The 25,169-nt window shown below is 41.4% G+C and overlaps 1 protein-coding gene and 1 pseudogene across 2 annotated transcripts in view; both read left to right on the plus strand.

The window, feature by feature from the left end:
* Nucleotides 1-25,169, plus strand: part of LOC141144583 (serine/threonine-protein kinase ULK4-like) — a 1,176,078-nt gene that overhangs the window by 261,923 nt on the left and 888,986 nt on the right. The gene's annotated exons all lie outside the window — the stretch shown is intronic.
* LOC141146419 (U2 spliceosomal RNA) lies at nucleotides 24,706-24,837 on the plus strand (annotated as a pseudogene).

The following is a 25,169-nucleotide window of genomic DNA, read 5'->3' on the forward strand; positions in this document are numbered from 1 at the left end:
AAGTCCGACAACAAATGTTCGATGGAGCATACACATGGTCGGACTTTCAGCCAACAAGCTCACATCCAACATTTGTTGTCGGAAAATCTGATCGTGTGTACGGGGCATTACAGTAAATAGGGTAGAATCTGTCAAAAAAAAAAAAAGTTTTATTTGCAAGTTATTAAGAGTGAGCAAATGACCATAGAGTTACTTCTAGAATAATATAATGAACATAGATGTAAATTAAAAAACAAACAAATAATGATCTTTCATTCACATTATTTAAAAAAATATATTAGGAAAGAAAAGTTTTTATGCCCCTAACAGCAAGGTTTTCCCTTATTTTTTACCTATTTTCGAGAGCTTGATTGCTTTGGTAGCAAGAAAATTTTTCTCTTCTCACAATCAGGAAGTCCATTATTCCTTATAAATTGACTGGTTACATTAGTTATCTAATTTCATTTCACAAACTGCGCTGTTTTTCAGATAAATGAAAACTATATCATTCAACACCATTGTTTTTATAGACTTATTCTAGTTAGATGGCATGAATGATGTTAATTTTCCTTGGAAATATGTGTATTATTTCTAGCATTTTGATGTTACCAGCATATGTTCCATTGCTTGTTTCCTCCCAAGAAAATGTCTGGTGACTGCTGTGTAAAAAAAAAACAAAAAAAAAAACTATTTTTAAATCATATTCCATATTATTTTATTCCCAGTTTTATATACCAAGACCTTGTGATACCCTATTAATATTTACTTAGAGATTCTTATCACTTGCCCTTTCCTCTGGGAATAATCTACCTCTTGATTTAATGCTGGAAATGAACAGAAATTCTAAAATGAATTTGTAGCTCATTAGTTATACATTTTTTGTAATGTATGCATCATTATTCGTTGTTAGCTGCAAAAGTTCTCCCTGTGACTGAGCAGTTCGATTTGACTTGTCAGACCCCTAGAAATAGCCTTTTCATTTCAAGCTTGGTACATTATACAGCTGCTGCTAATAACTTCCTATTTAGATGGGGAGATGTACATATTCTGCCTTCTAATGTACATATATCTGTTATTCCTATCGAGCAGGTAGACAGCTTGTAGGAGATGTCTAGTTATTATGTTAAATTTTAACTGCACCCAGAAGACACCAGGGGACAATAAGCTGTGCTAATTACAGCATTGGGAATAGGTGGGTTGATAGGAGGTAGAAATGTTGGCATGACAGATGTTCGACTTCGACAGTCTGGTTATAATTAATATGAATGTCCTTTTTAGTGTGAACTTTTCTTTACCTTTTTGCTTCTGTCTATTTTGCTAGCCTGTGGCAGTTCTATACCCATGAGGGTAAGTTCTCTACCATTGCGAAACCGAGCAGTATCTGAGCTGAATGAAGAGATGGAAAACAATTTTTGCTTCAGCAAGTTTAAATCATATATCCAAATAGTGTTGTTTTCGGCGTGAGGGCTATTCTTTTCAAGCAACTTTCTCTCAGATGTCTTTTGGCCTGAGAAATAAATCAATTGTCATGGTCTGCAGTCCAAGTGATGTCAATTATTGATGCCTTGTTCAACACCCCAAGTAGAAGAATTCAGCCCAGCTTAGCACAATGTAAGTTAAATATTTACGCAAGATGAATCCCAGTGATTCTTCCCAGCATAGACATTAATACAGTCATTAAATCAAAAAGCTGCTGCATGTTTTACAAAACCTTCTCCTCTAATATCCTGACAAAAACATCTGTTTAGAAGATTCCATTATTGGCCAGATCATTTACAAACACATTGAGATAATTAAATGTACTTTAAAAATGATTAGACTTTGAATCTAACAACTTTAATCAGAAACATTTTATAGGGCCCAATGTGGAAGAAAGTCTTTTAGTTTGTAAACTATTTTTATTTCCCATTATCTCTTTAAACCACACTCAACATTTATTTACCTAGCACTTTACTTTTAAATGATCCCACTGGACCCAGACCCTATTTTGCAGCTCTATGTTGTTTTGCACATTTTGCAATTACAAACCAAACTTGAGTTAACTAGATAATTCATGTTCCTTAATTGTCAAGAACTGGATCACCTACTGGTGACACTGTTGTTCCCGGACTGGAAGGATGTAGTCCCGGTGTCCACCAGCAGGTGTCTCCCAGCAGATGCCAGCAATTCATTTTCATCTGATTCTGGCTGCTGGGAGGGTATTTAATCTCTCTTCAACTATTCCCGCCTTCTTAGGTGTTTTGCTTGCTAGCCAAATATCACTTGTTGATTCATCCTGAGCCTTATTCCTGATCCTGACTTTTCTCCTGCCCTGTACCTTTATCCTGTGCCCTGCTGCCTTTTAACTGTTCTCCTTGTTCTGAATTCCAGTTCTGGCCCTTTTCGTGACTGCTCCTTGAACCGCTAGTTTTAGCCTGTTTATTCTTGTTCCCCATTTTGTATATATTATAATTAGTTAGGTTTTCTGTCTCTTAGTTTGCTAGTTAGCTATTTTCTCACTTGTTTTAATGGTTTCCTTAAAGCGGATTTCCACCCAAAAGTGGAACCTCCGCTTATTTGTTGCCTCCCTCTGGTGCAGCATTTGGCATCTTTCGGGGACGGGTATCTGTTTTTGACAGGTAAAATTCCCCACTTCCAGGAGACTGCACCGTGGTGCTGTTCCTTGGATTTTTGACCTCCCTCCTCCTTCCTCCGCCGCTGGGCCAGTTAGGAAGCAGAGTGCGCTTTGTGCATGTGCAGTAGGGAACCGGCTGTTTCCCTCACTAGGAATGGCTGCGGCTGCACCCATTAGTCGATTCGAAAATCGGCTGGGGTGCCGACATCACAGGCTCCCTGGACATGGAAGTGTCCATATATTAAAAGTCAGCAGCTACAATATTTGTTAATTTATTTTTTTCCACCAGGCAGAACTCCTCTTTAAACCTTCACATTTGCTGTGTGTTCTGTTTACTTGTGTTTGGATGTGTTTTGTTTCACTATATATAAACTTACTTTATTATACAGATGTACAGTCTGATTTCAGTTTCCTAAGTGCAGCTACATAGACCTGGTAATCTCTGCTGCTGGATGCCTGCTCTTGGTATCCCTGACATTTTATTCCATTGATTTGACTAAGAGCAGTTAGGGGGTCAGTTCCAGTTAGCTCTTGCTATAGATTTTTTCAAACTTAGAAGTGAAGTATGGGATATACAAAAAAAAAAAAAGTACTACTTACCTACGTGGATGCAGCATTGATCTGATGCTGCATCTGTCACCCCCCCCCCCCCCCCGACTCTGCACTGATAAAACACCACTGATCGCACAGTTCTCCCCTCCCGCTCTGAGCAGAGAGTGGTGATTGTCAGTCACCAGCTGTCTGCTCTGCCCCTCCAAGACTCGCTGGAGCACCGAGCTGGGAAAGGGAGGGGGGCGACTGGCTCAGGCTCCCAGCGGCACAGCTGAGAGGCTGAGCCACTTGCTGGTCCAGGGATCTGGGTGGATCCCAACTATAAAATCTGGATCTTTCACTAGCCTGGATTGGCTAAGTGACTTCAGCTGACAGTGGACTTTAGCCCGCTATCGGCTGCAAATGGATCACAGGAGTGCAGAACGAACTGCACTCCCATGATCCATAGGAGAAGTAGGGCCAAAAGAGCTTTGCTTTCTTTCTTCTATTTTCATCTGGTAATCCAGCGAGCAAATCTGTTGTTTTTCACAGCATAAACTCTCCAGCAGAATATATCAGTTTACATGGATGAGACAGACCACTTAACACTGGCAGGGGTGTGTACAACGATCAGCTTTAATTTATTTATGCAAAAACATTTTCCCAAAAGGCAAAAAAATGATTTGGAACGTCATTACTTATGGGGGTCTAATAATTATGCTGAAAAAATGCAGGAACATCCAGATTCAATTCTATGCCTGTGCTAAAAAGTTGTGCCATGTTGTTAAAGTAGTAATGTTATCAAAATTACAATGTTGCTAGGTACCATACCCATATTTAATTTCTTACAAGTATTTATAAAGTGACTCCAATTTATGCAGTCCCTGCCCTCAAGGATTTATAATGTAAAGGTCTCTGCCTCCCATGCATACATACACATACTGAAGCCAATTTAGACAGGAGTCCGTTAACTTACCAGCATGTTTTGGAGTGCAGGAGGAAACTGAAATTCCCAAACCTGTACACAAAGTAGATCCAAATAGCACTTGCAAGAGTGCTGCAAGCAGTGTATTTTGTCTACCGATTGAACAATATGTCTTCCTGTGGGCACCAGACACTAGAAAATGTATGGGTAGATTCTGTTTTGAAGCGCAAAAGTACTAGGAGGATAGAGGGCACGTGCACACTAGCCACGCGCCACGGGAGCATTACCTGTTGGTCCCGCAGACTTGATGTCTGCCGGCGACCTGTGATCACGGCGAGGAGAGGCATAACAGGAGACTGGTTATGTAAACAAGGCGATTCCCCATTCTGGCAGATGACATGACAGAGAGCTACTGTTCCCAGTGATCAGGGACAGTGATCTGTGTCATGTTCCAGTGAGCCCATACCCCCTACAGTTAGAACACACTTAACCCCTTGATCGCCCCCTAGTGTTAACCCCTCCCCATGCCAGTGTCATTTTTACATTGATCAGTTCATTTGTATAGCACTGATCAATGTAAAAATGTCACTGGTCCCAAAAAGTGTCATTTGGGGTCAGATTTGTCTGCCGCAATGTCACAGTCCCACTAAAAATCGCAGATTGCAGCCATTACCAGTAAAAACAATTAAAAAAAGTCCCTAAATCTATCCCATAGTTTTTAAACGTGATCACTTTTGTGCAAACCAATCAATATACGCCTATTGCAATTTTTTTTTTTTTTTTCAAAAAATTGTAGACGAATAGATATCAGCCTAAACTAATGAATACATTTTGTTTTTTTATATATTTTTGGGGGGGGGGATAATTATTATAGCAGAAAGTATAAAAAATATATTTTTTTTAAAGTTGGTCTTTTTCTGTTTATAGCACAACAAATAAAAACCGCAGAGGTCATCAAATACTACCAAACAAAAGCTCTATTTGTGGGTAAAAAGGGACATCAATTTTGTTTGGGTACAGCGTCGCACGACCGTGCAATTTTCAGTTAAAGTGAAGCAAGGTGCCATATCACAAAACATGGCCTGGTCATTAAGGGGGCAAATCCTTCCGGGGCTGAAGTGGTTAATGAAAGTCAATTATGCTTTAAGATACCTGACAGGCAAACACTGGTTGTCAAGTTTGGTGGGGGTTTGATGGGAATGCAAACATACAAACGCTAAAAATGGTGGAGTTTTGAAGAACGGATAACTCCCATTAAAGTGTTACTAAACCCACAACAGTAAAATCAGTCTGTATAGGCAGCATAACATGCTTGTTATACTCACTGTGGAACTTAAGGGGTTAATCTTCTGTATTGTGTAAAAAGGCTGTTTTATCCTGTATGCATAGATCCTCCCCCTCCTGCACTGTCTATCTGGGGAAGGCCAGCTAACACAGGCAGAGTAGCCGACCTGCACATGCTCAGTTGTGTCTTTTATGCTGGAGAGAACATTTGCTTGTTGATTAGAGCTAGCCAGGTCACATGATATTAACATCACACATGTGGGCGTGTATACAGGCTGCAATGGAAATCTCCACCTTCCTGAATTCTCAGCGCTGGAGAAAATATGCAGTTTATCATGTAACCGTGGTATACAGATCATCCAAAAAGATATATAGTGGCAATATTTTCTGTTCAAATTTTTTTTTATTGGTGGCAATCAACAAACAATAACATATTGTCAGTTGAGAGTACACGTGTAACGTAATTCAACAATGCAGGAGCTGGGTCAGTTTCTAAAGGGACTCAGAGCAAAGTAGAGGCCATATGAAAGATAGAAGTCCAAAAATGCTGCACAACAGGGCACGACCACTGCCTTGAGAAAGTCACGTGTCAGTGATGCAACGCGTGGGAGGAGCCTAGGACACAGTCTGCTGAATACATTGTATCAAGCAGCAGCAGCTTGCGTAGCAAGCCTTGTCCTTACAAGCCAGCTGAGATCTGCCTATCTGCTTATCTGCATGCCTAAAACAAGTCAGGCACACGTGAGTGTATCACTGTGCTGTTTTGCCTGTGAACTTTTATTGTAACAATATTGCGCAATGTTTTCTCTCTTTGTTTATTTTATATAAAACCACTTGATACTGAGAAAATTACCATTCATTGTGGCTGTGGAAGAAATAGCTCAGAGGTTGAACAAATAAGTACTGCAGGAATCCAGATATCCCAGATTACTGAGGATTGAACTGTCGCCTGTTACTTATCCTATTTCATGAATTTAATCATCTATATTTAATCAGATTCTATTGGCACTATCTATCTATTTATACTCATCAATTGTATATATATTGCACCTTTATAAGCATATCATTTATTTATTTTTTATTACGGAGGATTCAACACTTATCACAGGGAATATATCTAATTTATTTATTTATTGGCACCAATATGGATTGATTACTATTTGCAAACGCATTTTTAGTATATCTATACACAATTGTTGCTTAGTTTACTTTGGAGATATCGCAACACTTCCAGTGGATTTGTATAACTGGAGGAGCACAGTTTTTGAATATTTGCGATTTTATATATATGCGATTTTTTAGCGATTTGGTAGCAATTTTTTCACATTGGTTTTTTAGTACAAAAAAATGTTTTTCTCACATTGATTGAACTTTGTATCAGAGCGCATCAATCTATGTTATATGCTTTAATTTTTAGGGGATTCTGACCACTATATAATTGATAGCAGCTTGAGATCATTGTCAATCCAACAAATTATTTTTTATTTAATTAATTGCACGTGCATTCACATACATTTGATTTACACTTATTTGATTGTATATGTCACTCTAGAACATTATTGCGCTTGGCGTTTTTGTTTATTTACTTTATCCTGTATGCATAGATCCTCCCCCTCCTGCACTGTCTATCTGGGGAAGGCCAGCTAACACAGGCAGAGTAGCCGAGCTACACATGCTCAGTTGTGTCTTTTATGCTGGAGAGAACATTTGCTTGTTGATTAGAGCTAGCCAGGTCACATGATATTAACATCACACATGTGGGTGTGTATACAGGCTGCAATGGAAATCTCCACCTTCCTGAATTCTCAGCGCTGGAGAAAATATGCAGTTTATCATGTAACCGTGGTATACAGATCATCCAAAAAGATATATAGTGGCAATATTTTCTGTTCAAAATTTTTTTATTGGTGGCAATCAACAAACAATAACATATTGTCAGTTGAGAGTACACGTGTAACGTAATTCAACAATGCAAGAGCTGGGTCAGGGTCTAAAGGGACTCATAGCAAAGTAGAGGCCATATGAAAGATAGAAGTCCAAAAATGCTGCACAACAGGGCATGACCACCATATATGAACATGTGTGCCTCTTTCTCTGCAACCACAGAAGCATACTGGGGGGGTAGCCCGGCAAGAATTTATTAATCCGTGCAGGGACCAGGTACCACCTCATGAGGACTTTATAATTTGCAAGTGCAATAAAGTTTTGGGAGGAGGTCTTTGTTTTGGTCCATATATCTGTCCAGTCCTCTGCGTCTAGGTCTATTTCTAAGTCCTTGGACCACTGCATAGCATATGGTGGGAGGCTAGCTGGAGGGGATGTGAGATGACTATATAAGCGGGGAATGATGCCTAGGGCATGCGGATCTGAGTCACATATGCCTTCATATAAAGATAGGCTATATAGTGATGAGTGTGTGCCTATGATTGTCTGGGTAAAGTGGGCAATCTGGAGGTACCGAAAGCACTCCTTGGAGGGGAGTTGTGTTTGTGCTTGTAGGGCAGGGGAAGTTTGCAGGGAGTTGCTGGTAACAAGGTCATGTATGCGTCACAGTACAGATTGGGTCCAGGCTTGGAAGGAAGCTGGATCAGTGAAGCCAGGGTAGAAATTTGGGTGGTCGAAAAAGGAAAGTAATGGAGAATGTGGGGACATTAGTTTAAATGGGTCCCGCAATTTATCCCAGAGTCTAAGAGATTGTTGTGTGATAGGATTGGTTATGGGGCCACGTGTTGAATTGGACATCCATAGCATGTTATTCACTGCCAGGCGGTGAAGGTCTATTGCTTCAAAACTGACCCACAGTGGGGTCTCGGTTTTTGTGTGGTATAGCGCAATCTGGGCCAATTAGGCTGCATGATAGTATTATTAGGAAGTCCTAGGCCCCCACTGAGCTTGTTGCAGAGCAATATGGTTCTTGAAACCCTAGGTTTTGTGGGGTCCCATATGAATTTAAATATTGAAGTTTGTATGACCCGGTGGAAGCAAGAGGGGGTTGCGATTGGAAGGACCATATAGAGCTACAAGAGTTTAGTTAATAGTGACATTGTGACAGTAGCGATGCGCCCAAGCCAGGAAACTCACAGCGGCTGCCAAGAGGCCAGTAGGGTGGATAGATGGGAGAGCATAGGGAGATAGTTCATTTGGAAGAGTTGCGTTAGCTTTATACCTAAATATGGGATCAAAGATGTGGACCAATTAAAGGGAAAGTTATCCTGTAGGTGTTTGAACTCCTCCTGTGGGAGGGACACGTTGAGGGCCCTTGATTTGGACTGATTGACCTCTAAGCCCGTTACAATTGCAAATTTGTCTAATATCTGGATAAGATTTGGGAGGGTCGTACGGGGAGAGGTTATAAATAGTAAAGTGTCGTCAGTGAAGAGACACAATTTGTGAGTAGTAGAGGCAACCTCCAGGCCTTTAATGTCGGGATTCGTTCTTATCAAGGTCACTAGTGGTTTGATTACGAGGGCAAAGAGTAGGGGGGAAAGGGGGAAGCCCTGCCTTGTCCCCCGTTGAATAGGAAAACAATCTGCGCGAAACCCGGAATATTTAACATATGCTTGGGGTTGGTCATATAAAGAGATTATCCATTGTAGAAAGTTCGGACCAAAGCCCCAGCGTTGCAGTATAAAGTGTAGGTAGGACCAGGAGACTGTATCAAATGCCTTCCTAATATCGAGGGACAGAAGATACATGGGTATCTTGCGGAATTTAGTGAGGTGTTGTAGTAGAATTACTCGACGGATGTTGTTGCTAGCCTGTCGTCGTGGTAGGAAACCAACTTGGTCTTTATGTATTAGCCCCCCAATGATTGGGTTAAGTCTCATTGCTAAAATTTTGGCTAGAATCTTGATATCCAGATTAAGTAAGGATATGGGCCTGTAATTGGACCAGAGGGTATTATCGGTGTTGGGTTTGGGTATCATGGAAATGATGGCTGTCAACGTTTCCCGGCCAAAGGAACAGTGCTTAACCACTTAAGGACCGCCGCACGACTATGTACGTCCAAACTTTGAACGGGGATATCGGGGTTATGGCAGCAGCTAGCTGCCATAACCCCGGTATCCTCGTTTTCGTACGGCGGCCGGCTTTCAGATGAAAGTGGTCCCTGCGGCGGATTCACCGCGAGATCACTTTTATCGGTGGCGGGAGAGGGCCCCCCCTGCTGCCGCGATGCGGTGCCCTCCACCGCTTACCGGAGCCGTCGGTAGCGGCGGAGGCGATCACGTCCTTCCCCGTGGTGTGTCTGGAGACGAGTGAGGCTAAGATGGCGCCCACTCGTCTCCATGACACTGCTGGGCGGAAGCGACGTCAATACGTCACTTTCGTCCACGCCTCTTAAAGGCACATTTTTTCAAATGTCATTTTTCTAAATGACTTTTTTTTTTTTTTGTTTATTGCATTTTAGTGTAAATATGAGATCTGAGGTCTTTTTGACCCCAGATCTCATATTTAAGAGGTCCTGCCATGCTTTTTTCTATTACAAGGGATGTTTACATTCCTTGTAATAGGAATAAAAGTGACACCATTTTTTTTTTAAAAACAGTGTAAAAATAAATAAAATATTGTAAAATAAATAATAAAAATAATAATAAAAAAAAATTTAAACCCCCCCGTCCCGACGAGCTCGCGTGCAGAAGCGAACGCATATGCGAGTAGCGCCCGCATATGAAAATGGTGGTCAAACCACACGTGTGAGGTATCGCAGCGACCGGTAGAGCGAGAGCAATAATTCTAGCCCTAGACCTCCTCTGTACCGCAAAATATGCAACCTGTAGAATTTTTTAAACGTCGCCTATGGAGATTTTTGAGGGTAAAAGTTTGACGCCATTCCACGAGCGGGCGCAATTTTCAAGCGTGACATGTTGGGTATCAATTTACTTGGCGTAACATTATATTTCACAATATTAAAAAAAAAAAATTGGGCTAACTTTACTGTTGTCTTATTTTTTTATTCAAAAACGTGATATTTTTCCAAAAAAAGTGCGCTTTTAAGACCTCTGCGCAAATACGGTGCAAAAAAAAGTATTGCAACGACCGCCATTTTATTCTCTAGGGTGTTAGAAGAAAAAACATATATAATGTTTGGGGGTTCTAAGTAATTTTCTAGCAGAAAAACCTGTTTTAAACATGTAAACACCTAAAATCCAAAACGAGGCTGGTCCTTAAGTGGTTAAGCAGGGCATTAAAATAATTTGTCAGGAGTGGGGCTAGTGTGTCAGTGAATTTCTTATAATACATGCTTGAGAGGCGTGTCTGGTCCTGGCCATTTGTGAGGATTAAGTGTTTTAATTGCTAAGAGGACTTCATTAGTCGTAACAGGGCATTCCATGGACTCGCAGTTGGCCTTTGATAAATTGGGTATAGATAGATCTTGGAATAGTGTCTCAGCTTGGTTCAGAGGAAAAGAGGCCTTCGCTTCATATAGCTTGGCCAGTCTCCTGCGGAATTCGGAGAGCACCTTGACAGGGTTGCTTGAATGGACATCTTGAGCCAAACTGAGTTGTATGGGATTATGGACCCCTTCCGGTCGTCAAAGTCTTAGGGCCAGGAAGGTGTCTGGTTTATTGGCTTTAGTGTATATGGTGTGGTTGGACCTGTGTATGGCCTTGTCTGCTTAGTGGCAGTATTTTAATGTAAAAAGAAGATTTATAAGTTGTGGGCAGTGTGGGGAGTGGATGAACTATTTTCATATTACGGGTTTAGTAACACTTTAATTCATGATTTTACTGAAACCTTGTAACAAATAGACAGTTGTGGTAGAAAATTCTTATTCAGCTTGCTGTTAATGTTAAGTATATGCATTGTTTTATTGATTTGGAAATTCACTTTTTTATAATGTCAGTTTTATGAAAGTAATTTGTATTGTCAGTCATGTGAAGCACTGTCCACTTAACCTGCTGTCTGAGCATAGCTCAAGGACGACTTAATTTTTGTTAGAAGTTTTGACCTTTCAGTAGATTATCTGCTCAATACATCGAAGGGGAGGGAGATATTGATTTCAGAAGGTCATGCTTTATAGACTTAAGTCACGTGCATTGAATTTGTTTCTGCACAGTACTTAATAATTAAATGGTTTGGTAGTGTAAAACTGCAAGGATAAAACAGTGGCTATATATGTAAGCCTTCTGCATGCAGAATTATAATACTGCACTGTAGTTTAAAAATTCAGTGCAGATCAGGTTTTTGGTTCATTCTAGAACGTTAAATTGTTGTTCCAGCCAAAACGTTTTTGTTTTGGATAGAAAGGTGAAGAGTTAGAACAACCACTGTCTGTTTATATTGCTTTCTGTGGTACTCCATTTGGAACATTTTTCCTCAATTCCTGTTTCGGTGACAATGTAATCATCTGATAGTAAGGGAAAATGGCAATAAGGATACAGACAGCATAAAAACCTGTCAGGGGTTTTGCAGTCTCCTAGGGGTTACCTTAGGGCTCATGCACACAGGACGTTTTTACAGCTGCTGTTAAGGGCGTCTGACTTTTTTTTAATTACCTCTAAATGCCCCTCCATATTGGCCTATGTGTCCATGGACACATAAACATTTAAAGGTATTTGGAGACATAACCGTTTAGAGGCAGTAGAAAAAACGACAGCCTGTGTGTCCAGGAGCAGAGGCTATTGAGCTGTAAAAATTAAAAAAAAAAAAAAAAAAAAACGCTGGCAAACGCCGCGTTTGGCATTTGTAGGCGTTTTTACATTATAGGGAGTGTTTTTACTGAAAAAACTGCAAAAACCATTAACACCAAAAAATGCGGAAAAACGCCCATGTACTCTTATCAAAAACACTGCAGCACATTTTTAACACTGCTTTTTCCTGGCAGCAATGCTGGCATTTTTTATATGTCCTGTGTGGATGAGCCCTAAGGGCTCAGGCACACCGCATTAATGCTCATGTACGGGATTAATGCTTAAAAATGTATTGTTTTCCCAGTTTAAGAACTTTTCTCACATACTGTTCTTGTGACAGCGTGAGGAAGTCTGCTCAGTGGAGTCCCGGACAATGGTAAAAGCTTGACTGAGGTCCTTCCCTACTCTGTCAGAAACAATAAGTGGAGATGTACTTACTGTAAAACCCTTAAGAGTTTGCTATATATGTCACATTCTCACACCTTCCACTGGAATGTTTTATTATGGTGATTGCAAAAACAGTAACACTCAAAAGTAATGAATGGGACCATAGGCCAAGAGTTATGTAGGGATATCTCAATTCCCAGTGGGTGACTTATCCCACCAGATTCCACCTCCTGCCAAATGGAAGATCACTTTGGAATGAATTTAAATGAGAAGTTCAGGATTAGAAAAAAAACAAACATTCCTACTCACCTAGGTGGATGCAGCATCAGTCCGATGCTGCATCTGTCCACCGCCACCTCTATACCGACAACTGAGCAATTAAAAACCGCTGATCACTCAGTTCTAGGAGCTCAATGAGTAGAGAGCTTGTGACAGTCACCAGCTCTCTGCTCTGTCCCTCAGCGCTCATTGGAGCTCCAGACTGTGGAGAGGGTGGGAGTTGCTGGCAAATCAATTCTTTGAGAGAGTTAGAGGAATCGCTACTCTTTTTTTTTTTTTTTTTTTTTGAGGCAATATTTCATAAAATGTCCTAAACTTAAGCCCAGCAGACCCCTATTTTAAAGCTGAACTCCAGGTATGATCTTTATTGCAAATGCTTGGAAATGTAAGTATGCATAATTCAAATCCGAGAGACCGCCGGGGAAGCTGACAAACACTGTAGTAGCCAGCGCTGCTAAAGCGACAGCCGCAATCTGGGCTTGCTTGGCATTACCATCTTTCATACAGCCCCTTGTTTTATACAAGGCATTCTTAAATTGGACGAGGTGGAGATTTCAGCAGCTTCCTCTCCAATCATAGCACACCTTGTATTTCAGCAGCTTCCTCTCCAATCAGAGCACACCTTGTATTCCTTAAAAACAAATATATAATATATATAAAAAATACAAGTCTTTCTGTGAATGGTAGCAGTGCCTAGTGAGCTACCCTCAACTTTCAGTGTTCAGTGCTGCTCACAAAGGATCCAGAAGATTGTGGATATCACTGTAGTACACCAACTACTGTGGTGATTGTCAGCTTCCACATTGGTCCCTCTGGTATGAGAACTACATATTGGTCCAAGCTGGACTGATAGAAGTGCGCAACAAAGCTAATACCTGGAGTTCAGCTTTAAGCTTTGGCTATGTCTTGCATTTAATTTTGTATTCAGTGCAAAATTCTGCGCTACCACAATATTCATACAGGGTATAGGCCCTGGCAATCCAATCTATTTTCTTTATGAATGCCAATTCCTACATCTGCCCCTCTGTGCATAATTTATAAAACAATAAAGAGAAAAACTGGCAATTTTGGCAGTAGCGACTAGTGAGGTTGCAGATCTAATTTTGCATTGCAGTTTAGAAAACTAGATTGCTGTTCTGAATAGATTCTCTTTATTTTTCCATCTGCCTTTTTTAACATGATAAAAACAAAGGCAGGTTAGAGAGGTTTTAGCTGTTTTCTTTTCATGTATAAGCTGCAGATTTTAGGATAGCTGTTAAGATGAACGTCTATCAGCCACCTGTGTGTGTTTTAAAATCAGCTATCTTTAAGTATTTGTTCATGTGATGGAAGGACACAATACATGAAAGATGCATTGCATATTCATTATGAACAACTGTGCTGCAGTGTTGTCTTGCCACTTTTAGTTGTGTTCCAAAATGGCATGAATAAAGTATGCCACAGGCATATTGGGATTCTCCCAAATCCTGCTGGACCCACAGAGGTACGCTGTTCTGTACTTTCAATAAAACCATCAAATCTACCTCAACTGGCTGAATATTTTAACAATTGCTGCACATGGATACAGGGTTATAAAACATTTCTCAGGAGACTTTTTAAATATTTAGTAATATTTACTCAGATGCCAAAGCCTTGAATATTGCATGATATTTCCTGCTTACCTGATCTTGCAGCAATAAATATTCAGATGAAATTGTAAAAACATTTTTTATAACTTTTATACTTGTTTTATTACGCATAGGGCAGCTTTTCACCGTATATTGGTCACAGTCTTAAACTTCCAGATTTGCCCATAGATTGTGACTATAAACCAATTAGTTCATTACCCCTGATGTGCTTTTAGTTTTCATGTTGCTTGGCAGTAACATTTGTACTATAACCCAGGGGTCATTTCAGGCCATTAATGACCTGTCAAAGCGGTATTAAAGTGGTTATAAAGTCTAAACTTTTTTTTTTCCTTAACCGCTTCAGGTCCGCCCTGTAGCAGTTTTACTTACGTACATACGTGATCTAACACTTCCAGGTAGGAGGTGCACATGCCTGGCGTACACACAGCGGAAGCCGATCAGTTGGTGCACAACACCTGATGTCCTCCAACACCCGCTGATCGTTCGGCAGAGAGGCAGAACGGCGATCTGCCTATGTAAACAAGGCAGATCACCGTTGTGACAGGAGGATAGGGATTGAATTTATGTCTGCAATGCAGGGAATAAATTCCATCTCTTCCCCTAGTAAAAGCACCACACAAAAACACTGGCTAGGCATACAGTTAACCCTTTGATCGCCCCTGATGTTAACCCTCTTCCCAGCCAGTTTTATTAGTACAGTGATAGTTCATTTTTTAGCACTAATCACTGTATTAGTGTCGCTGGTCCCCAAAAATTGTCAGAATGTCTGCTGCAATATTGCTTTTCCCTAGAAGCTGCTGATCGCTGCCATTACTAGTAAAACATAAATAAATATTTTTAAAAATCCCATTGGGGGCGTGGCTAACCGCCAAGCTGAATGGAAGCTTGATCTTACAGCTCCTGCACTGAACGGAGAAACGGACCCCAAATCACTGCATCTGACCCTAGAAAATGCAGCCCTCGGACCCCCCCCCAACCTGGGGAACCAGACCGGAACCTCCAGAAAGAGAAAAGAATACAGGATACCCAAGAAAATCACGGATTTCCTCATCTTCCCTCAGGGAGATAAAATCCAAGATGGCGCCCGCGGCGCCGCGCTGCACACAGAGGATTCCTACACTGACCTGCCTGATGCTGAAGAACCCTCCATTTCAACCCAGCATAACTCCTCGGGCTCCCAGCTGTCTTCCGGATCTCCATCCACCTCCAACAGCCCTGCCAAAGCAAGGATGCGCCTGGATACAACAGATCAACTACAGGAGGTAAGGCCTGCTCTAGAAAACCTCCTCACACATCCACCTACATCTTCCCCCATAGCAGCCTTCCCCACTACTAATCAGCCAGTCATAAACACTATGATGACGGAGATGCTGATGTCCCTGCACAGCTCCCTCCAATCTGACATTTTCTCAATGTTTACAGCATTTAAAACAGAATTGCTGCACACAGGGCAGAAAATGGGGATTATGGAAAAACAAATCAGCGCCATGACAGAAACAGTTAATGACCTGGTAGACGCACATGATCATACCAAGGAAGAGCAACGCTGGGTGCGTGCCAAAATGGCAGATCTCAAGGATCGCTCACGGCATCAAAATGTTAAAATCAGAGGAATCCTTGAAACTATTTTACCAGCAGAGCTAAATTCCTATGCTAGGAAATTGATCTCAACACTCCTCCTAGATCTCCCACCAATCGAGATGATCATCTATCGTATCCACCGTCTCCCAAAAGCTCCCACATCCATACGCAAAGCTGCAACTCTTTGCTGAAATCTCCCAATACACCCGACAACAGAGACGTCAACTGCAAACAATAACAAAACCCCTCAATAACCACAAGATCCCATACCAATGGGGCTTCCCAACCAAGCTGATGATTACCAGAAATGGAGTGCGCCACAACATCCATACCGTAGAAGAAGGCATAAAATTGCTCAAAACATGGGGTATCATTCCTGATGGTGACCCACAAACCAAACTCGCAATCTTTCCATTCCGGTCATTCGCCTCATCATAACAAATGACTTCCAAATCAGTGATGCTGTCAATCTAATCTCAGATAAGCACTCCGGTTCAGTGCCTGCTCGTTGCAGTTAGTTTACGAACTTCACCCTCATCCTCACTCAGCAGTTCATAACACACTGCTGATACCTGTTTTCCTCCACCCTCTTATCCACCACTAACCACCCTACTGTTTTTCTCCCTTCCTTCCTCATCCACGAGAGCTCAAGTACATCGGATCCAGGACTTTTAGCAGACATTAACCTCCTCAAGCAACTCACCCATCTGTGTAACTGTAAGTAGTGCCTTACTCCACTTCCTATACACACCCCCTTCATAATGCCTAAATTTATGTCACTGACCGTAAAAGGCCTAAATCATCCTGCTAAACGATCATCTCTATGGCGAACAGCTCAGGACTCTCACTGTGATGTCCTGTGCATCCAGGAAACACACTTTAGGATCAATGCAGAACCTCCACACTCCAACAAAAATTTCTCAAATATCTTTAGAGCCTCGGGCCCGGCAAAAAAAACGGAGTCATGATAGCCGTCAGAAATACATGTTCATTCACCCTACATGACAGCCTTCAGGATGTTGCAGGAAGATTTCTGGCACTAAACTGCACATTGAATAACATCAAATACACCATTGTATTAGTATATGCTCCCAACAAGAAACAGATCCACTTCATGTCCAATTGATGAAGAAAATCAATCGCTTTAAACAGGGTCATCTTGTCATCTGTGGCGATTTTAACATAGTGCCTGACAACTCCATCGACTCTTCCTCCCACTCTACCAGATTACATCTCCTATGGGATCATTTATCCGTTCCCACAACCTATTTGATGTGTGGAGATGCCATCACACCACCGAAAGGGACTATTCCTATTTCTTCCCTAGGCACAACTCTTACACTTGGATTGACTACTTCCTAGTGGATAAATGGACTTTGCCCAAAATCTCTTCCACGGAGATATAGACCATTACGTGGTCGGATCACGCCCCGGTTACAATGACCATAGAAGATTCACCGAAGATTTCTCGAACACGGATTTGGAGGGCGAATGCTGCTATCCTCCACTCACCGACCCATTCTGCTTATATTAAGGACTGTTTAATAGAGTTCTTTAATACTAATGCAGGAACTGTTAGCAATGACACTGTTCTTTGGAATGCCCATAAGGCATTCATAAGGGGGATCCTTATTCAAATTACTGCTAGAGAGAGGAGGAGATCACAGCGTCTAAACACACTAACTTCAGATATCAAAACGTGAGAACACCAAAACCAAACTAATCCAGATCCTTTAACCAAGACTAAATTAGACTCCCTTAGACAAGAACTAAAATCTCTCCTTTTAGAATCCTTTGAAAAAGCACACAAGCATTTTAGAGCGCAACACTACTCCACGGGTAACAAATCCGGAAAGGCAATGGCCAACAGAATCAAAGGTCACTATTCCAAAACTAAAATTACTCATCTATTCCATCCAGCTACCAAGCAGAAATTGATAGAACCACAAGCTATTTCTGACGCATTTAGTTACTACTACAACACACTTTACAATCTGAAAGATGACACATCTGTCACACAGCCGTCATTACCTGATATAGAAGCATTCCTTAGCGAGGTTAACCTCCCCAAACTAACTGCTGAACAACTAGCCTCCCTGAACACCCCATTTACAGATCTAGAAATCAGAAATATAATTTCCTCACTACCCACTAACAAATCTCCAGGCCCAGATGGTCTTACAGGAGAGTATTATAAACAATTCGGAACTGTATTAGCACCATATCTGACCAAAGTGTGCAATGACGCTCTAATGAATGCTCTAATCGTTACATTACCGAAGCCGGGGAAAGAGCCTACCTCTGCACAAAACTTTCGGCCCATATCTCTCCTCAATGTGGACACAAAAATTTATGCCAAATTAATAGCCCACAAATTACTTAACCTAATCTTAAGTAATCTTAATACATAAGGATCAATCAAGCTTCACAAAAGGGAGGCAGACAACTGATGCTACTTGCAGAATTATTAACATAATCCATCATGCTGGGACGTCTCGAACGCCTTCTCTGCTTCTATCCTTAGATGCAGAGAAGGCGTTTGATAGGGTCCACTGGAAATATCTTGAAGCAAACCCTTGGCAAATTTGGCTTCCAGGGTCCCATACTGGCGGCCATAATGGCTCTATATTCCACCCCATCAGCACAGGTCTATACCTCGGAGATGATATCCAAGCCATTCCCCATCACTAATGGCACCCGACAAGGATGTCCGCTCTCTCCGATCATCTTTAACCTAATCATGGAACCCTTAGCAGAACATGCCAGATCCCACTCCAACATATCAGGATTCACCATTGGAACCATAGAACATAAAATAAATCTATTTGCAGACAATGTGATAATGATGATCACAAACCCCCACTCTTCCCTGGCTTTGGTTCTATTGTTGAAAAGGTTTAGTACTTTATCCTACTACAAAGTTAATGAACATAAATCCTACATCCTAGACCTAGGCATTGATGCTACCACTAGTAATCTACTCCAGACCCAATATCCCTATCTGTGGGCGGATGATGTAATTTCCCTACCTAGGCATTACTCTTACTAAATCCACTAGAGGGCTTTTCACACACAACTACATGGACGCCAAACAAATAATGATTACTGAAACCACAAAACTCTCTAAACATGAATTCTCATGGGCAGGCCGCCTAGCAGCCTTTAAAATGATGGTGTTGCCCCGGTTGCTCTACATCTTTCGCACACTTCCAATACCACTCTCATCTGCCTACCTAAAATCACTCCAATCCGTCCTAAGCCAATTTGTGTGGCAAGGGAAAAAATCCAGATGTAGTCACACAAAACTTGTTAAACACAGATCCGCAGGTGGGATGGGATATATAGACATCAAAGACTACTACTATGCCACCATTCTATCACAAATGAAAGAATGGGTGAATCCATCACCCACAACTCTCTGGAGCAATATAGAAAATCACATGACGCCGTGCACAAACCTCGCCAACTGGTTATTTATTACCTCTACATATAATCCTCACCTTTCCCACTACTCACCGACTGTCCAAGCCTCAGTTAAAGTGTGGACTGTGCACTACACATTACCAAATGGTCACAACTGATGACAAAACCATTACACATTCCTTTAAACACCCCAAAACTTCTTACACCTGACTTAACATTCCCACCTTGGATTACTGACCGCGTAAAATATACACAAGAACTACGCGACCTAACAACCTGCAAATCCTTTTCACAAATCAGCAAAGACCTAAATGCACCCTCCAAAGACTTCCTCACCTACTTCAGATTACAAAAATATTTGACGGCACACGCATCTATAGAAGGAACACTGCCCTTAAAACTTTGGAACTTTTTCTTTACAGAACACTCTAACACAAAGGGGACCTCCCTTATATACCCCCTCCTACAAGAAAAAAACTATGTTCATCAAATCCAAACCCCTCCTTGACTGGGAAAACGACTTACAAACACAATTCACAGATACCCAATGGCAAAAAGCGATCGCATCTATTTACAAAGCAACAAACTGCACCTCCCTATGGGAACTCACGCAAAAAACGTTAATGAGACGGTACCTAACTCTGTCCAGACTGGCCAAATTCCACAAACGCACCCCACAAGAATGCTGGAGAAACTGTGGCCACTCGGGCACACTCCTCCACATTCTTTGGTCATGCCCACATATAACACGACTATGGAAAAATGTGGAAACCATGCTCCGAGAGGTACTCCATAGCTCGGTAACAATCACCCCACAGCTAGCCATTCTTAATCTGAACATAGATGACTTTCCAACACACCAGAGATCAGTGATCACACATGTCCTCCTAGCTACCAAACTCTTGATCACTAGAAACTGGAAATCAGATAACATTCCTACCCTCACTGAAGTAATCAACTTAGTTAAAACCCATTTCATGTATGAAACCCTCCTGTCACGCAGCAAACAATCTCACACAAAGACACTGGCCCGTTGGAATCCATGGACTCTCTGGTACAAAAAATAAAAAGAAAACTTACAATTGGAAATTATGTAAATTGAATGCCCTGTCTCACAACTAACCATCCACTTGATGCTCTCCCCCCCCCCCTTATCCCTTCCTGCTCCCCTTTGTCCTTGTTCCCCCCCTCCCCTCCCTACCCTACCCCTCCTTACCCTACCCCTCCTTACCCTACCCCTCCTCCTGCCATACCAGGTTAACTGTTCTACCCTATATCTTATACACACTTTGTTAACAATTTATTTCTTCTTCAGGAACGTTGTTCATATACTCTCTAACCAGACCATACTTGCAATAACTAATCTGTATGCTTACATTTGCATGTTTTCGTTCCTCACAATGATCATATAACCTGTAATATGTAAAACTCAATAAAAATTTATTCGGAAAAAAAAAAAAAATCCCATTGTTTGTAGACAGTATAACTTTTGGGGGGCATATCTTCCGTTGGTTAATGCAGGAAAAAAAATATTTAGGTAAGAGTATCGCCCACCCCCCACCCCCCCATACATATCTGAGTACTCATTTGATCCAGGGCTGTGCCCATTGTCAGGAGTGTCTAGTGCTCTTGCTCCTTATTCCAGCATCCAGGTTTTGGCTATGGCATTCTCCCTGTCTTTGTCCACCTGCAAGGTTATTGATGTGGTCAGTCTCTGGGTGGAAACCAAACCTGTTATAACAAGCCAAACTTTCAGTCTCATGCTTGTGATAGAAAATGATACGTGTGTAATTACTCATCAAGCCCCCAGTCTGTCTGCCCTACTACATTGGATTTCCCTGTATATGACTTTGGACCGGATTTTGGACTATTCCCTGAACTCTGCCTGCCTTTTACCTGGACTGTTGTAGAACCACGCTGCCTGTCTGCCAACTGCAAGTACCTGTTTGTTTCGCTCAGTTCGCGCCTGCCCTGGCATGGTAGCCAGGCACTATAGCATTGTGCATAAGTCCTGGGGGCAACCGAGTACCAGTAGGCCTGCTTGCCTTATGGAAAATGGGGCTGCTATAGGTGAAGAACACAGTAGCCAGCTATAGTGTCTGACCACCTGCGTTGGGGTAGATGTGACACCCATCTGCAGCAGCTCTCTCCCCTCACTTCCCAGTCTCACAGACTTTGCTCCCACTGCTGTCAGTCAACTTCTGTGATGAGGGAGCAGGGGGCAGGGCTGAGCTGCACTGTCTGTGTCTATGGACAGCACACAGGTGTTCCACCATAGGAAGTGGCTTCCTATGGTGGCAGACTGAGAAGAAGTGAAGCCAGGAGCGCTTGCGGGGGACCCAAAAAGAAGAGGATTGGGGCTGTTCTGTGCAATTTCACAGAGCAGGTAGTATAAAGTATAAACCTTTTTTTTTTTGAGTTTACAATCACTTTAAACACAAATATGTAATATATTGCAGTATACCATTCCTTGGATGTGTTGGCTACATTCGTTTTCTTTAGGCTTTTTTCTCTTCATTTTCACCTGATGATCTGGCCAGTAGCACCGTCTCTATCTTGGGGTGGCTCCTCATCTGCGTAGAAGCAAAGGAGTCCACCCTTGGACAGCATCAGCATCTGGAGAGGGTTGTATTAGATGGACTAGTGGTAGACTTAGATGGACTGTACTTTAATTCTGGGATAAAGGTTTTAAATAATGAATGAAAGCTGACCACTGTATAAAAACCTTTAAGTGTTAAATAGACCTGTTTTAACCCTCTAACTGCCACCTTTGCTGCATATCTTCATATTATTAAAGTGGAGCTCTCTATTTTGCATTAATATTTCTTACCTGCCTGACTGTACTGTACACTGAGCTGCTCAGTGTACAATTTTAGCATCTGCCGTCATGAATTTTCCCCCACGCATGTGCGGGTGTAACTTTATCACGGATCAGCTAATCAAAGGGGTCAATGATTGGAACCTGACAGAAGATGTCAGCGTTCAGTGAGGGAGCTCTGGGTCATTGGTCAAAAAAATAAAAATTTGCAGAGCTATTCCTCCTGTGAAGCTGCATAAACATTAGTTCTGGTTGAATGGGGGCAAAAATATATGTTACAACGCTATTTTATCTCCAGGTTGTTTTTCATTTAAAATAATAACAGTCAATCAGGAAAATGCCATATTATGGCCAGTAGCTAGAGCTAGTGATAGTGATTATATAATAAGAACACTTCTATACTATGGTCAACACAGTTCCATCTAGTGGCCATATTGCAGTATTTTTGTATATTGCACAAAAAAAAAACAAAAAAAAAAAACAAAAAAAAAAAACAAAAAAAAAAAAACACGCAGAGCTGATCAAATACCACCAAAAGAAAGCTCTATTTGTGGGGGAAAAAAAAGGACATCAATCTTGTTTGGGTACAATGTTACACGCCGGCGCAATTTTCAGTTAAAACGACGCAGTGCCGTATCGCAAAAAACGGCCTGGTCATTAAGGGGGTGAATCCTTCTGGGGCTGAAGTGGTTAAAGAAATTAAAAAGCTACCAGCCGGATTAACAGGTAGAATAATAAGTTATTGGAGGACTCAGAGAAACAAAGACTGCTCTGTTAATGCTAGTGACAGATTGCATCTTATATGTTATTTTAGATTTTTCTAGTAGTATAGCTTTAATATGTTAATCTTAATTATTACTGAATCCATATACTGTTATGCTGCATCTTGGATTATCCACATGTACTTGAGCATCAGGCTGATATGTTAAGACTTTTCAGGTAACCTAAGTTTGGTGCTTGTTATTTATGTATACCATTTTTATTTTTTTCCCATACGTTTTTACTTTCTTTGATTGGACTTTCACAAAGTTCAAGCTTGTTTTCTCTTCTAGGAGAAATCTGAACATATAGTATTTAAACTTCCAGTTTGCTTGTTGTGGTGTTGCAGAAATTAAAGTGTAATGCTTTACTGTGATTAATATGAGGGGGACGTTTTCGGTAATAAGGGATTAGCTGTGATCTCATGTTGGGAGGCAAATGCAGCAGCTGCTGTTCACAACACAAGAGAGTTGGCAGCACCATCCAAATCAATGATTTGTATTCATTACATTTAGAAAAAGTTTCTACTTGTTGTTGAGCCCACAGTGTGTATTCGATAATACTGGCAAACAAATTCAAATTTCAGGGGCTAGCTTTCTCATCATCTGGTTTGCCAGAATTGATCTGGTCCTTGGATAAATTAAATGCTTGGTAGAAACACATGTATATGCACATAAAATTAATACATATGCAAACCCCCAAAAAATTGTGTAGAACTGGATGACACGGTCAGTACACTAAAGGATTTATTTATTAAAAAATAAAAAAATAAAAACGATATATTTCAGAGCTATTCATCCTAACAAAATGCACATAAGGTCGTTCTTTATGAATGGGACAAAAAGGAATGCTACTAGGCTATTTTTTCTCCAGCTCAAATGTTTTTCTTAAAAAAAAAAAAAATGAGTGTATCAGGAAAATTACATGTTATGGCCACAAGATGGAAAAGGAGATCATAGGATATGGATACTTATTTACAGTACTATAATCTATATGTTTCATATATGGAATATATCTCTGCTATATTTCATCTAGTGGCCATAATGCAGTTAAAACCATTTGACCTGGAGAGAAAATTGCAAAGTAACATTTGTTTTTGCCATCAAATGTACTGTTATTGGGATTGCTCAGAAATCTCACAATTCTTATTGCAAGTGGCCAATACAATAAAAATCCATGATCTATTGCCACTGAAAACATGCTCTTACTAGATGTGTTGTGCTGTGTAATGCATTAAATAAAAAAAAAATATATGTTTTCTGTAGCATTTGCCTGTCTCTACCAATGCAATGCACTGGTAAAAGTCCTACTAGATGTGCTGAAAACCCATTTTAGTGCACGCTATGTTTTAACGCAGGAATGAGCCCTTAAAAGCTAGATTGCTCAATAGAGCAAGAGTCTCTTGAAATGTATGTTGAATTGCTCACACTTGTATTAATTCAGATATAGGTTCCATGCACACTAGCTAATTTTTAGGCTCCTAGCAGCTACTTTAAGGCTCCATGCACACCACTGGATGAAAACGCTGATACTAGTGTTTTTGTGCCGGCTTCTAGTAGCATTTTAATAGCCTTTAAAAGCTTTTATGAGCATTAGCGTTTTCACGGTACATAAAGAAAAAAAAACCTGCTTGAAAATAGCTGTTAGTTTTTCAGGAGCGTTTAGTCCCCCCCCCCCCCCCCAAAGCACCTTGTCCCTATGTTGATGACCAGGGCCTCTCCCCAACTGTGGTTGTGGGGGTTTGGGGGGGGTGACTTATGAAAATCTGGAATCCCCCTTTAACAAGGGCGCCCCCCCTCCATGTAAATGAGTAGGGGTGGCAGTATCATAGCCAATGAGGTTCAACTGAGGCGTGATTATTGCTAATTGCTTCTCGGCCTTTTGGCTAAGATCAAGTGTAGTATCTGTTCTTATCAGTTTCCAGGAGGTGGCGCTTGCTTCCGTCCCTGATCTATGGCGAAATAGAGACGGGATTGCGGTTGCTATGCAAAGCCTGCTGGAGTGAAGGTGACCTGGAGCGGTTTGTAGCCGAAAGGGAAGCCTTCTGATGGGGGATGGAGAACCACGGGGTCTGAACCGGAGGGTCGGGACCCTGGCCTTCTGGCCTGGATTGGGGCAGATCTGACTCCGGACAGTTATTTGGGAGAGAACGCTTACTTCCCTCTTACAGGGGGAGGGGAGTGGTTAGTACTTCCCGAATGTAATTAGGAGGGAGTGATGGGAGTGACGGCAGAGTCTGATAAAGGACTCTTTCCGGCTTCCTGATCTCCATATCCTTTCTGCCTGTGGTGGGGTCTGCTGTGGTCTGGGCGGGGGGGGTCAGGGCTTT

This window comes from Aquarana catesbeiana, linkage group LG05, assembly GCF_042186555.1.
Source record: "Aquarana catesbeiana isolate 2022-GZ linkage group LG05, ASM4218655v1, whole genome shotgun sequence".
Classification (NCBI taxonomy): domain Eukaryota; kingdom Metazoa; phylum Chordata; class Amphibia; order Anura; family Ranidae; genus Aquarana; species Aquarana catesbeiana.